Here is a 16636-nt window from a genome sequence, read left to right as displayed (position 1 = left end):
ATATTAGGTCCAATATGGCTGAGTGATAACCATTTAGTAATATATTGCGTATTCCTTCCATACAAGTTCACACTGTTCTTCAAACTTTGCATCCCATTGCAAGAATTCAAACTGGCATGGAATCATATCTGAATGTTTACGGAAGACTGCACTCCACATGCCATCATTGCAGAGAACATGAACTATGTCATATTAAACACCCGCCTCATCTCAGAAAACAAAATTACATCACTTTTGATGTCTCCACTACATATGGAAGCCTGAATTTTAGGTTCTCACTTTATCAGTAATGTATTTTGGGATAATTTAATTGCATTGTATTTAATACATGTGTTCATGAGCTCTTCTATATTACATGGATAATATATTGGAGGAAATAAAAATACCACACTGAATATATCTCATTCAGTTATCTTCCTTACACCAGACATAACATTTCAAGAAATAAAAACTCACATTTTCAGTGATTCGTTTTGAAAATAAAGAGAAGATTTGTGAAGTATTATATCAGTCCTCAATCTTGATGCAAATGTAAGTAGAATCAATAAAAAAAATTATCACAGTAAAGTTTACAAGTTTAAAAACAGATAAAGTATGTTTTGTTTGGTTTAGGTATTCTTCTGCCTAACTGAAGCCCATTATTGTTAATTTCTCATGTGGAAGAAATATAAATGATATGCATCACCCTTTTATATTAGATGGGAATGAACACCACTTCACCTGAAATGTGGATGCCTGTAAGGGATGTTATAGCACAGGTGCCTGCGGACTGTCCTTGGACCTATGGGGCATTGCCTCCATATAAAGTCTAAGGTAAGGTCATCAGACTTTCCCATCTTGTTTCGCTCATTGCTGCATTTGTATCCTTGAATTCCGTGATCATAAGCAACATCTTCCTTTTATATGCACACTTTTCCTCCGTCTGTTAACTCGATTTGACTCGCTAAACTTAATGTTTACCTTTGGCATTTTCTGTATTTTTCCCCAAATTCCCCTCCCCCCAATCCAACATAACCACTTAGAAGTTGTGATCTACTATATTTTGTGTCATATTGGCTTATTGCATCAATTTGATTCACTACACAAAAGAGGGAATCTTTCTCCTTGTGTGACAAAGAGGATGGGTAGGTAGACCTTTGTGTGAGGACTTTGGGTTAGTGACCTCATGTAACTGCAGACAGTGTAAAGTGTTAACAGCTTGTACTTTATAATAAGATTAGGTCTTTTCCACCTGTTTCTGATGTAAAGTTCTGCTTTTACCAAACAAATATTAAGTCCTTTACTTTATGTGAATTGTACTTTTTGAAGTAGGAGAGGTACACACTAGTTGGTACATTGACCTTTGACCTAGCTATTACAAAATATTATATAATGTGATATATCCCATATCATCCATGTGAAGTTCAATAAGTGCTGATATGAATAAAATACAACTCATAGTTATAAACAATCCACTGTATTCCCAAAAATGTGGTTTGGTATTAAAGCACAAATATGAAAACAGCAGCTGACATAGTTCAAAGACCATTACGTACACATTAATATAAGACACGGCTTGGTAGCTCATAAAATTGTTTTTGACAAGGGAGACTACACTTGTTACTCGTACAGTCCCAAGTCATATCACAGATTATTAAGAAAAAAAATTAAGGTTTGCTATAGATTAGTTGGCATTACGTACTAAGGGAGTCATCACATGAATAGACGTCGCTTGCAGAAAACTCGGTACTAATTGTATGGAAAAATGGGAATCAGCCTGAAAATGGGTGAACATAAAATAGAGTATATATGAGTTTGGCTGACCAGGATTGGTTAATAATGTAAGTTACGTTTTAGGAAAAAGAATCTTTTGAGAGCTTATCCTAGTTGTAAATGAAAAATTAGAGACATTGTTTTATTGATGGAATTCCAGTCATTTAACAGTCTTGAGTTTGTTACACTTATTACTAAAATCAGCACCTGACTCTTTGGTGCGGAATTGAAAGCACATATTTCAAACACATGCAGGGCCAGAAAATGCTGCGGCTCATATCCTTTCATCTACACAGAAGCTGACATCCAGGTTACATCTATACTGATAAATATAGGTTTGATAATGAGCACTCAAGAATTTTAAGTCATTGAATTTTCAATATTATGGTGTTTTCATAGGTTTACTATGGGAACTGAATAGTATCCCGAGTCCTATAGACAGCCACAGCAATAAAGTGACACCACATATGCAAGTGTGCAATTAACTTTACTATAAATACAATCATATGGTTATATTTGTGGATAACAAGCAAAATTAATACCTTTGTAAACCACATAGTGACTTTCAGTGGAATATTTAACGCATATTCAGATATATCAACTGTTGCCAAGAAGAGGGGAAGGGGAACAGTATATATATATATATATATATATATATATATATATATATATATATATATATATATATATATATATATTGTATACAATTTACCATTTATAGAGTCATTACAGTAAGCAGTATGATGTTTCCTATTTGTGTTTTGAAACATAATGCTTCATATATGATCACTAAGGTCTCTTCCACCATGCCTAATGGTGATAATCTCTTATGACTTTTCATCCGACTAATTTCTTTCATTGAATGTTTTGAAAGTTCATATTTTGCATTTTAATGGACCTATGTCTACCTTACTTTAGTTTTAATATATATGTCTTCTGGGTAATATTTTAGGTAATTTTTGTCATTTGAATCTCTTTTTTTTTCTGTAATAATACATGTACATATAGATGGTCACCTTGACCTTTTACTCGTTAATTACATAATATGACAAGACTGGTAATATATTTCAGCATTAAATTGCAGAGCGATAAATGGTGATATTAAAAAAAGATGATTCTTATTAGGCAGCTTTATTTTAATATTTTTTTCTGATTTTTTAAATAAAGCTCAAATATTCAAATGTTGCCTAAAATGCACCATTGGTCCTTAAGTGAAGATGAACTTGCATTATAATGTAATATTCACTAATATAATCTTAGACAAGCAGAACCATGCACATTGCTTACTTATTTATTGAACTACTATTCCTAGGGCTGTCAAGAAAATCAAGGGTGATAATATACTGATACAAACAGGTCTGATCATGAGCACTCAAAACTTTTAAGTTCTTGAAATTTTAATACCATGATGTTTGCATAGGTTTACTATGGGAACTGAATTAGTACCGCGAGTCCTGGAGAAAGCACCGCCATGGACCTTTTCGGTAACCTAATTATCTTCCTCTCGTATTAGGTATTTGCTACATTATTAAGCCGTTGGACATGAAGATAGCTGCTATCATCACTAAAACGAATCCGTCCTTGCCAACTGTTTTGTATATAGCTATGTTAATCATGACGCACGAGTGATTTCTAGCCCCTCTCATAGCATACAATTAATATGTGGGAAAGTACTGGGGAACTACACATGTATACAGCGACAAAATGAAGAAAATCTCTCTCTCTCTCTCTCTCTCTCTCTCTCTCTCTCTATATATATATATATATATATATATATATATATATATATATATATATATATATATATATATATATCTGTGTGTGTGTGTGTGTGTGTGTTACGTACAAAAATGCCGTTTTCCTCAATATTAAATAATAATTACCAGACCGACACTGGAGAACCATCACTACATACAATTTTATGCAACTAGTATACCTCACACTTTTTTTGCACGCAAAAAAACAAAGTAGATAAACAATGTAATGCAAATTAAAATATATAAGTGGTCATTCCTAACACAAACACGAGATCACATGATTAAACAATATAGCATAGTCATATAACACACACACACACACATTGATGTTTTACAGAAAAACAAACACCCACACTTTGGGGAATACGGAAACTCAGTGAAGCCTTTACAGTACCCACAAATTAAACAGTATACAGCTCACCGTTTGTAAAATAACTAGTAGGTATGACTAAAATACGCAATGAAAAATTGGAACGAATAGAAATAAAGTAAACAATGGAATTTATTTTTGTTATTAATATTTTCATTGAAAAAATCAAAAGAAGTTTTAAGTCATCAGATGCATACATATCTGTTTGAATTGCACAAAAGAAAATATAATTAATTTTCAAAAACCGACGATAATAATTGTATGAAACATGCCTTTTTGGGAAAGTATGCAATCGTCGTAAGCAAATGGAAACAATCACATTCAATAATGTTCATTGCCCAGTTTTGGATGGTATAAAGCTTTAAAGCTATGGAAATAAAGTACACATTGGAAACTATTTATTGTAGGTTCAAATGATTTGTTTGATTAAGGAAGTTTAACAGAAGGATTTCATCATTAGATGCAAATTCTAAGTGTTTTGCATAATATAGAATTTAATTATGAATAAAGGTTCATAATTGACTTACTTAAATAAAATGCTGCTTTCAACACTCAGTTTAACTGTAACTGGTTTTTTATATGTTCGTATTGTTATTGTTGTTGATTTACCATGGAATTTGGTGTTCATTACTTTATTATTTCCAAATTATCTTCTACATTTTTAAAAAGAAAACATTCACTTGCAAGTATCTGAATGTGGACCAGCGGCAACAACAGTGTCTTGCAGTGCACATCCGCGAGAAGAACCGGAAGTCCACAGCTAGAACCACTGCCAAACATCCACGCTGAGAACCAATTCAAGAGTAATCTACTCAGCGGCAATATGTACCGGAAATGCTTTTAGCGCAACCTCCATACACTAAAGAGCTCGAAAAGAAAGGGCAAATAATGAAGTTACCGAACGAGGCTATAGCTGTTCGACCTGCCAAGGTGTAGATAGGGTTATCGGAACCTTGGCTTGTGAAGATGGGTTCACCATTCTTCGCTATTAAATATTATTATTTGATGCAACCGCTCTTTAAATGCACCCTTTGATTACGTTAGTATATTCTCTGGTAAACCAAAAGCAGGTTAATAGATGGACCCTTACTGAATTTATAGCCGTTATGTAGTGCGACGTGAACAGCGCTTAACGACACTTCAGCACAGTAATGGCCAAATGGTATTTACACTAAAACAAATATTTGCAATTTTGCTATAAATTATGGCGCTGGTTACATGACAATACGTAATTGGAGTGTGGGTTATCTTTATACAACTGACCGTGTATCGTACGTAACTGGTAAGAAATACATTCTTCAATGGTCTTCAATGGTCTTGCATGTATAACTGAATTTCACTTAAAATAGTTCTTATATTGGAAATCAAAATTGACTGCTTTGGCACAATCTTATTTTTACTGTTTGTGTTGTGGTTTTAAAGGCATCGGTCCATAATTTGAACCTTAATAAATACCAACATTGCACAATTCTTGACAACTGTATTAATCTTGGTTCCAAATGAAATTACTCAGATTTGCTAAATGAAGTTCATTTAAGTGTGGTATGCAAATGAAAGAGTTTTACTAAAATTTGGCACAAAATAATGGTCTAACCAGGCCTCAGCCCCCTCCCCCTCCATGTTGGTCAAAATCAGGTTGACATCTTCTATGGTACATTTACTTACTTTAATGATAATGAACAGATAGACTGCAAACCTTATGAAATGTTACATGTGTCTTTTGCTTAATATAGTAGTTCCCAATCCCCAGTCTAATACCCTAAGCAGGGTCGCGAGGACATTCTGGAGGGTCACCAAGATTTTTTAGGGTGACAAAACTGATATATACCTCAGACCGATTACCCTTCAACAGCGTGCATCAATATACCTCGCAAGCCAAGCGTATTGTTGTTGAAATAGATATTATGTTTTCACGTTTAGTCTGTAACCCCAGTTGATAAAAAGAACATTCATTCATGTTATTTAACGGTATATTATGATACCTGTGTAAGAGAAGATAATTATGTTCTATTTACCTTGGTTCCGCCTGAAATTTCTCTCTTCACGTATCTCTGAGACAGTTACGTCTGACAGATTTTGTCACACTATAATCTTTGTATATCGTGTTGATTGAACTCGATAATCGTTGGATATAGCAGTCTTATTTGAGGATCTCAACGCCAAGCCTACCTGTTCGTTGCTTCATGTTCATTGTTTACCAACAACCCACACAGCAGTTTCTTAACGCTTGATTGGACTCAGATCGTTTCAAACTTCCTGATTTGCAATACATAAAACATGACTGTTGGCGCTTGGCCAATGTAAAAAGATTGAAAAGTGCGTTCAAACGATATATAAGCACAACGTATATATCCTTCCTTTTAGAGAATAAAAGCTTGAATACGGATCATATGATCACGTGAAGTATTCCAATAGCAATATAATAAGTCAATGGCGGGATTGGCCTGTGTGAGTTTGTTTGTGTTTTGTTGGTTTTTGTGTTGTTGTTTTTTTTGGATGATTAAAAATTAATTTCGGTGATAATAAAAGACTGAAAAATATATTATGTTGTCATTGAAAGGATAAATAACGTTTAATACAGCCATGTATTTTCATATTAGTGAAGCAGTTTTGATAGCGGTTTTGTTGTTGTCGTTGTTGTTTTGTGGTTTTTTTTACAACAATAAATAAAGCAAGCCATTCGCTGTGATAATATTACGTTCCAGAGCATTATTCAACTTTTCATCCCTGGTCAATTAAAAAGCATGTCAGAATTTTTCTAGATTGACTGGAACCTAACATTAAAGTGTGTTCAGTAATCTAGGCTATCATGTAAGGCCTATTTAAATTAGTTTTTATACAATATCTTTGCCAAAAGAAAGAAAGGTTTTAAGATGTGCTTATGTACAAATTAATAAAGTTGTCTTTATCTCTAAAATCACTTTACCTAATCCGTAAACAATTGGAAAGGAACTATGGCAGCAAAGGTCTTTATACAGCGCTGACTCGTCAGTCGTGAAATCTGAAGGGGATAATAAGAAAAGGGCCTATACAGCGTAGGCTCATCAGCCGTGAAATCTGAATGGAATTGTGTCAGCAAATGACCCATGATAGCATAGACTCATTAGTTGTGACAGTTATTTGAGCTGTTTAGAATTTGTAATAGCTCTTACAAAATAAATGTTATAAAATTGTATGGGTCCAATTTGCATCTGGTACACCATCTCTTGCTCTTGCTCGTAAAAGCTCGAGTTGATTGTGAACTCTAGTTTTTAGTGAGCAGATCTCAAGATAACCTCAACATTTGCGACATCAGTATGTTTGAGAGTGACCAATAAATCTAAGCATGTAGGTCACATCAACTCAGTTTCCGTCTGTGAGATAACTGATTTCCAACTTGTACTCGGCATGCACGTTGAATGGTATTAAGTTTAAAGGCGTCATAATTCCAGCACATACACCATTTATATGTAGTGTTCAAATTCCTGTAAAATGAACAAATTGTATACAACAAAGAGAATTTTAAAAAGCACTCAGCGCTTGAATAATAGCCATTATTCAAGGGTTGCCTCATTTAAAAGACGTAAAAGGAATGGTATGAGGTGCTATAAAACTTACTTAAAAAAGAAAGAAAAAACAAATATGGCAGGCCAAAGTCATGTGTGTGTGTGTGTGTGTGTGTGTGCGCGGCCGCGCGCGATTTGGATTTTTGACGTAGCTTAAAAAATTTCAGTCATATCGCTACGGTGTCTGCAGTGTGGCAGTTTATGGTGTGGTCTAGCACTGGGGCATCATGCCGCAGACATGTAGCATGATGTCCCACCCAGTCACATTATCCTGACACCAGGCCAACCAGTCCTAACACTAACCTCTTAATGCTGAGCGCCAAGCGAGGCAACTGTTAGTACCATTTTTATAAGTCTTTGACGCGGCCAGGGATCGAACCCACGACCTCCCACATTCGAGGCGGACGCTCTAGCCACTAGGCCGATGGAGCGGTCCCCAAGTTGGTATAAAACAGTTTATTATGCTCAGATTCAAGGTCAATTCAAATATAATAACAATTTGCAGTATAAACAGGTTCAAACACATTTTTCATCTGGATGTATTAAACTTAGCAACCGGTTTCTAAGCCTCCAGAGGAACAACTGTTGTAGAGAAATGTGCATAAAAATGTTTTGTTTTGTTTTCTAAACAAACAAAAAAAACAAACATAAAGTTCATTTAAATCGCCATAGTGGTATTTTTATATATATTAAAAGAAAACGTTGCCATGTAGCCTATAATAAACAACACTGATTAGATCATGTCATTTGTAACCTTTCCTGAACGTTTCACTACTTTAAATCGAGTGGTTCTGGAGAATACGTCAGAATTATGTTTCTCACCTCTCTGCCATTGAGACCAGTGGACACATTATTTCTGTCGATGAGAGGCCCAAAAAATAAAAACCGGTTTAAGAGACCAAGTTATTATGTGTAGCAGCTGACCATCGAGTTGTTCAAACACATCTACCCGCGGCCAAATGCTTCAAACTCGCAAAGAAAGTCCTACTCAATGTTTGCGTTTTGTGAGAAAGAAATAAGATCTTTATCCCATATTAAAACTATCCAATAGATAGATGGCCAGACAGGATGATATGTGCACCGCGCAACAAAAAGAAAGGTCTTACAGTTTGGTTTTGTTTTTCTTAAATAAATGGCCATCTCGGTTACAGCAAGCTCGCTGACAGTAAAGCTTTTCATATGCCAGCTAATCGAAAGAATATAAAAATGTGTTGATATGCTCCAGTCAGTCTCTATCCATGCAGTCCTGCCACAAACCCTAAAATGGTTACATTGAGTATACATTAAACGGGTAGCGGCTTTTTAACCAATTAATCCACCACATTTTAATATTATTTAAAGATAAGGCAAACCGGTTTACCATAAATAGCTAATAACATGACAGGAGCACCGGGTTTAAACATTGCTTATTTTATTTGGTCTGATAAAAATAAATCCTAAGTAAGTCTTTAACCTTCTTTGTACTAAATTTAAACAAGGAAGCATTGTAAAGACGTGTGACGAAAACACATGGCATATACAAATCAGCCAACTCCATTTATGCGACTTTATAATCAATTTCTAAGGAATGTTTAACACTGGTATATTCGGGGTTGTTTTATCTGCTCCACGGATGGTCCATTTCAGAACATTGTCGGAATTAAAGTTCATAACCAGAAAATTATGTACTGAAATCCAATGTAACGAAGCTCATCCCACGCCGCATTTTTCTTAGCGCAGAAATCGCTAAGGCCACCCACGTTTCGGCTGCCAAGATTGATTTAGAATGTTTTTCCGTCGCCTGGACCAGGACTGTGATACAATATATACTTCTTCGTCATCCCGACTACTCTACTAACACGCGGCTACAAAGAAAACTGCACGCAAGTCTATCAAAGGCAAGGCTCCAAGGAAGGAACTGACTGCCAAATAAGTATGGTATTTGCACAGCCCTCTTCAAAAATCTCAATTTTCTTGCACTGACACTTATATAATTTTTTCGCTTTTCTTTTTTTATTTTGTACCTTTATTTCTGGCTTTTACTCAAGTCACGCTTTATCGTGGAGGTGAGTAGAGCTCTGAAACGTTTCTGTACATATTTATACGTAACGTCTTGAGGTTTATTGCGGGATTTTCATCAGTGCAATTGAGTGTCCTGCTACACTGTGTGTCTCAGGATTGTTTTCAAATACTGTTATAGACAAAAACGAATTCCGTCTTTCCTTTTTGTCTAGACTTTGCCGGGGGGGGGGGGGGCAAATATATATTTTGCCATGCACTTTTTTCTTGTGATGCAGGCTTTGAAAGTTTTGTTTAGCTGGTTTTGCTTAATCATGTCTTGCGACTCATTTTGCTTGTGCAAACATCTGCCCAATAATCAGTTTCTTTTTTTGTTTTTGTATGTGCTGTGTCAATGCCTTACGCTCTGCCTTTTTGATCAGCAAATCTTTGCCTAGCTAGTTTTGTTTTGTCATATTTTTCTTTCGTGCATGTTTCAGTAGAGTCTTTTAGAGACTTTTTGCTTCTTTATTTTGTAGTTATTTGCAAACTCTGCTGCAAGTCTCTTAAGAGTCCCTTTTCGACCTTTGCCTATTCTTTGGAGCACGTTTAAAGATTTCCAACATAACAAAGGATAGTGTTCACACGGTGAAAAGGATGTCATATGCAAGATAATATTCTCAATATACATGCAGCGTTAAAGATGAAGGGAGATAAAGATGCAAGAACCCTTCTGACCAGGAACATTCGTTTGAGAGACTCGAATTAAATTACGCGGACATTTGTTTTAGACAAATTTGATTTTGTAAATACCTTCCAATAATGGACTAAGTTACTATGTACTAATATTTTCTCTACAATCCAAATTAACGAATCAACAACTAAGCTTTAAAAATAGGGAGATCAGTGAGACAAGTATCTATGATAACATACGTAATAGCTTTTGAAGCACTATGCTATAAAATAAATCATAACAGGTACATAAAGGATATTAAATCACCCAAGCTGAAAGAACTAAAAATGCATTAACATGCCGACGATTGTAAGACCACTCCGGTTTAAAATATATTTGAAAAGGACTCGGATCTAATATAAACCATGATAAAACTGAAATTTAGAGCGTATAGAAGAGAAGGACAGCAATTTGTATGTGGCACAATTAACTGAGTAATTAACACAATCCAAATTAGTTAGAGAACAATGTAAGAAGCAACGGCTCTTGAACTCTGAACATTTTTTAATTATGCGGAGTATTTAAACATTGTGGAGTATGATTCATCATTCCAATGGACTTCTAGTACAGCTAATTGTTGATTCATCATTCCATTGGACTTCTAATACAGCTAATTGTTGATTCATCATTCCAATGGACTTCTAGTACAGCTAATTGTTGAATTGTTGATTTATCATTCCAATGGACTTCTAGTCAGCTAATTGTTCATTAAATGCATACATTTGAAATAAAATATAAAAAATAACAGCTTTCTTAATTTTGTGCACTTTTACACACACAGATACTCTCTCTCTCTCTCTCTCTCTCTCTCTCTCTCTCTCTCTCTCTCTCTCTCCACATAGGCGCTCAAATAGATAATATTATTCACATTTACAAAAACCTCAGCAAATCGAAAACTTATCTAGACCAAAAACATGCGAGGGTCCTAGTGGGTTTCAGTTTTGCAGTTTGAGGGGTTTCACTCTGTGCGTGTGTATGTGGGTGTGTGGGTGTGGGTGTGAGACACGAGTTTTAACCGACGCAAAGTAATTTGAGAATTGAAAAACAGGTTCTATGGTGGAAAACCATACTAATATTTTGTTGGAAATTTTTCAGTTGGGAGACAAAGAAGAAAAGCATTAAAGACAATCGTTGTGTATGCATTCAGCTGATACATATGCATTGGAAGCTTATGTAAATACATTACATTTTAATAGCTTTGACAATATAATGTGCGCATCTTTTTTATAAGAAAACTAATTATATATGTGAAAAATGTGGGAGGTTCAAATTTGTCGCCCGCCAGAAATATAGCTAAGAACTCTCTCTGTCTATTTTTCTCTCTCTCTCTCTCTCTCTCTCTCTCTGATTTTGTGGACCAGGTTAACACAAGAAAAGAAAGAAAATAGTTAACACAAGAAACGAAATTCCGCGGGTAGACAAAGCATTAAGAACCAGTGTAATGTACATGTGTTAGAAACAAGCAATACAGAACCGCCAAAAATCAAATAAATAGGAAAAATTTCTCAACGGGAAATAATTTCATTCACAAGAGAAATATTGAAAAGTAATATATGCATTAAATGCAGAAATTCGAACGAAATGCTAAATTTAACAATATAATTTCGACTACAAAATATTTAAAATAAAATAAGCAGTTGTGCATTATCCGTCAGTATATCAACCACTATGGAGGAAATAAACAAGATACAGAACGGGTTGTAATTGCTCAGACTGCAGAACAGCGTCCATCTTAGCATAAACATCTATTGCGCCCTCTGACGTGTGAATGTTGATTAAAGACGGAATTAAAAGACTGGTCTAAAATTAAGCGTCACGCGATATGCGCTAATGGGATACTAGAGATTTCGTTGGATGGACCAATGGTTCCCATATCCCTGCACGACCAGGAGTTAAAAAGAAATGTTCGAAAGCCTGTTAGCACTGCTATATTATTTTTTATCTTGTAATTTGGACTTACTATCTCGTAATTAGGTGATGTACACTAAAGTTTAAGTTCGTGTATTGCGGGGTCATTTAAGTATTTGTGAAGTGTACGATCACAAATTACTATAAAAAAAGGTTTTATTTATTACTTTTTTTAACTTTAAAAGAAAGATGCTTTAAAAGGGGATTTAAACATTCTGAACATGTCCTGCTGATAGATGTGTTTATTTTTCTTTCCAAATAGTAATAATGCATGCGATTAAATGACCACGGATCCTTCTGTAGTTCGAAAAAGAATTTAGACATATCATTTAGGCATTCAAGCGGGATTACTAGCAAGCAAGCGAGCGAGCGAGAGAGAGAGATGTTGCAAAATAAAAATAAGTCGTCGTCTTAAACAGGGTACAAAATTTGAATTCCATGCAAATATCACTTTTATTAAATTAGAGACAATATCCTGACATAACGAGAAAGTTTACGATACATAAAAACATGAGAATTATTATGCTTGAGTTGACTTTTTTATTTCTTTAAATGGAGATGAGCATTTTCCTTAGAACAAATGCTAAATAAATTCAGAATAGCATCAATAGCGTGGTCAAGGCGTGGATTGTGCATCATATAGTCCCGAACAACAATCAAAATTGCTCAAAATGACAGATATGTTGTGATGTACTGATTTCAAATACTTAATAGTACACGTAGTTAACGCAAGCCAGATTTACATTGTTCAAATAGAAGTCTTTTGAGAAGAATGTGCAAAACGGTTTGTACAGCACGACCAAAGTCCGTCTAATTTTGATTCTATAAAGGGACACGTACATGTACGATAATATTTTTGTGCTAAGGCCACCTATATGCATTTTTCTTTCTTAGGGTTCATAGGGCTTCAGTCTATTCAAGTTGTCGAAAGTATAAAAAGAATTTGTCCACTCAACATTATCAAAATTAAACACACTACCATAGCAAGGACATTTTGAAGTGCTTATATCTTGTGAAACACTAAAACATCCACAAACATAAAACGGCGATCAACACGGGGAACTCTATATATTTGTGTGTGTGTGTGTGTGTGTGTGTGTGTGTGCGAAATCGGATTTCTATAAAAATGTAGTATAATTATATTTTTTTAATATATTATCATTATTTTGTTATATACCGATGACGATTATTTCTAACAATAAACCTCTAAATAGTTCATTTTGATGTGTGAAAACTTGAAGGTCATGGCTTAGAATGAAAAGGACCAATAGATTTTCCCTTTCTTTAAAACTTCGACTGAGCAATGTCCAACTAATATACATGTATGTACAAAGTTAATCCTCTCATCCATCTCCAGCGTGAGAAAATACTATCAAACCCACTCCAAACTGTTGCCAATGATCCAGGAAGAAAGAATTGTCCATATTTCAGTGAGTATATACATATTTATATGTTTTGTCTGTGCCACGCCGGTATCTGATGATGATTTCCGTATTATTGTCATGGAAGGCATCAGTAAGGATAGCAGAGAACATCTTGAAGAGGACTGAGGTCAATACACAGCTTTGTTTTACTCCTCAGGTGACTGAGAATAGTTCAGATTACTCTCCGTCGTCCACGACGTGAGTGAGCATGCCAGTATGGAATTAAAGAACTATTATTACGACGATGAATTTCTCTGTGCTGCCAAATTTTGTCATGATCTTCCAGAGGCCCCTACGACTGTCTGTGTCAAAGGTTTTTGTTAGGTCAACAAAAGTTGTGTACAGGGTTGCTCCTTTGATTCTTCCTTCAGTAGACCAGCTGCCGACACAATGTTTACGGTACTTTGTCCTTTCCCGAAGCCACACTGACTCTCAGGCAAGAGCCCAAGATCGATGTGAAACACAAGGCTATTCAGCAGAATTCTAGCGAGGATTCTGACGGTTATTGGCGCCAAGAAGATGTTTCGATGGTTGTTGCAGGATTGTATGTTGCCTTTCTGCTTGTACAAGTGGACGATGCGTGCAGTCATTTTATGAGCCATGCGTGAGCCTCCAGCCTTGTAGACCTCTACTGCTACAGCATCTGTTCCTGGTGCTTTGCTATTTGACAGCAGGCTATTGCTTTCTCATGTTCAACTAGCGCTGAAGGATCAGCAAGAGTTATGTTGATTTCCACTTGTAGTAGTTGATCAGTTGATTTCTCACTTAAAGCTGGCTATTGATTGGGGATGTTGCTGTGCAGTGTTCTAATCACCTTTGTAGTATTTTTTTTTTGTCAGTATGCAGTTTGGTAACGTAAGCGCTCAGTATTAAAAAGGTTCCTGATGGCTTTGGTTGATAGATTGCCCTCAAAGCATCGATTAAATTCCTCATTTTGTTCTTATCTTTGTAGGATTGAATCACGTCATTCTTGTTGTTAAACCATGAGTCGTGCAACTCTCTGAGTTTTATGGACAGCACTCTTTGTGTTGTTGAAGACTGCCTTTTAGATGTTGAAGTAATGTCTTCTCAACATGCCTTTTGGGACCGATGTTTCTCGCTTAGTAGAATATCACCATCGGTCTTATCAAACCAAACGTGCTGTTTACTTGCCATCTCAAGCACTGAAGAGACTAGAATAAAACTTGCCTGCCTTCTGCGATAAAATAATTTACATGTCGTCAAAATATTTTTCTTTGATATCATATGGGTTGGTCATGATGTGTTCATAGGCAGCGTTGATGATAGTTGTATGTCTTTTTTTTCTTCGAAAAAGTGATGAATCTCATTTGCATTAGTCTGTCATTCAGGTCCTGTTGGAAATTGGTATGCTTCCTAATTAGCCATGATTTTATGGCGAACCCACAAACAGGTCCACGTCGCACTTCCTTTCTTCGACCACTCCAAATCGATTGATTGACTGATTGTAATTTTACGGCGCACCAGCACTGTTAGGCTATTTAGCGCCATACAAAAGGTTACACGTATGATCATTCAAAAATGATAAAAGGTTTCATATAGACCAGCGATATGAAAACTAAATAGCTGAAAGTAAAACGATTAAATGTTAAAGGTAATATATAAAGCTTCCCGATCAACGATGAATGTAAACGGTGTATGTTAATAAAGACAAATGAAAAGTTATTGAAAATAAGGGACGGTATATACATTACATAAAAATTCTCAAGGTGATGGCATAAAAGGTATTGCTTAGAATAAATGTTTACTTCTTTCAGAAATTCTATAATGTTTATTGTATCAGAACGTTCTTTCAACTCATGCATATTGTAGTACTGATCGCGCGTAGGTTGCAGGTCGAACCTATCATAAAGTGCTTAAAAGTGAATGGTTCATTGTAAGAAACGCACTCTGGTGGGTCTTCGCCTTTCAGTTTGTGGGAATGGGTTATATAAGTATCACCAATTCTATTTCTTGCAATGACTACCTCCTCCCTACGGATGGTTCTGTAGGAAGGAGTCCATTCTCCTAGGGTTGGCTTGATGGCATGAAGTTTATTATTCACTGCAACATTCCGTGATGCCTTCCCCTTTTGACGTAAAGACTCTTTGATACTAGGTTTAAAATTAGTACACGGTATTTTCAAATCAGATGGTTCTAGGTATAGTACCATTTTAGCAGCGCGATCTGCTTTTTCATTACCTTTAATACCAATATGGCTAGGTAACCAACAGTATACTATATTGTGAAAGTTATTCAGCTCAGTATTTTTTATGAGAATATTGGTTAATAATGGGTTATCCAGTTTTCTATTTTGTAGTGACTGAAGTACTGATAGTGAGTCAGAGAAGATGATGCTGTTTAAAATACGTTTGTTTTCGATATATTGCAGAGCAAGGTCTATTGCTTTGATTTCGGCTGAAAAAATTGATGTACCATTTGGTAAACGAACTTGTGTGTTTTCCACTAACGAAGGCTGCATCAGCCTTTTCCTCAGCCTTCGATCTGTCAGGATAAATTATTGTGTAGTTTTCAAATTTGGTGAGGAGTTTATGATAAGAGTTGTGGAAGATGGAATGGTTTGTCTCAGATTTTTTTCCATCGTGTAGCGTAAAAAATACTTTTGGTTGTTTAAGTAGCCAGGGAGGTGTTTCGGAAATGGACGTTTTCAGAATTTTAGAAAGATCAATTATGGTACTGCCCCACCAGAAAACTTGTGACTGAATCCTACTTCAGAGCCTTCTTTCCTCCGCTTGGCGATTTTAACTCTGGGCCGCTATCTGAATGCTGAATATGGCAAGTTCTCTACCGACTAAAGCTGTTATTCTGTCTGGTCTAGGGGCCCCGAGTGGCCGAGTGGTCTAAAGCGCTCTTCGTTACGGATCACTGCCATCTCACCTCTGTCTGCGGCGGTTCGAGTCTAAGATTCAGCCAATGTGGGCATATGAGAAAGCTTGCCAGTAGCTTCTCGTGGGTCGGTGGTTCTTTCCGGGTTTTCCGGGTTCTTCCTCCACCATTAATACTGGCCGCCATGTATAGCCTATCGTGCTGAAAAATGGCGTTAAACCCCACAACAACAACAACAACAACTGTCTGGTCTATCTCATAATGTAAGCCCCTTAGTATGCGCACATTTCAGTCACAGATGGTGAGTGACGTCACCTTTGTTTTTA

The 16636-nt window shown here is 35.9% G+C and overlaps 1 protein-coding gene across 4 annotated transcripts in view; it reads right to left on the bottom strand.

Annotated features, from left to right (window-relative positions):
* The window catches only part of LOC149774977 (UNC5C-like protein), a 33218-nt gene extending 27107 nt beyond the window's left edge, over nucleotides 1-6111 (bottom strand). For 3 of the 4 annotated variants that reach the window (XM_089944578.1, XM_089944579.1, XM_089944580.1), the window contains exon 1: nucleotides 5895-6111. The gene's annotated coding sequence lies outside the window, so the exon portion shown is untranslated. The remainder of the gene's footprint in view (nucleotides 1-5894) is intronic. The other variant, XM_089944577.1, reaches the window with a different exon arrangement.
* Between the last annotated feature and the right edge of the window lie 10525 nt (nucleotides 6112-16636).

The sequence above is a fragment of the Sinohyriopsis cumingii genome, unplaced genomic scaffold (genome assembly GCF_028554795.1).
Source record: "Sinohyriopsis cumingii isolate HCF-2022 unplaced genomic scaffold, ASM2855479v2 utg000059l, whole genome shotgun sequence".
Taxonomy (NCBI): domain Eukaryota; kingdom Metazoa; phylum Mollusca; class Bivalvia; order Unionida; family Unionidae; genus Sinohyriopsis; species Sinohyriopsis cumingii.
The sequence above is the reverse complement of the archived record's forward strand: the minus strand, read 5'-3'. Positions and strand labels throughout refer to the sequence as shown.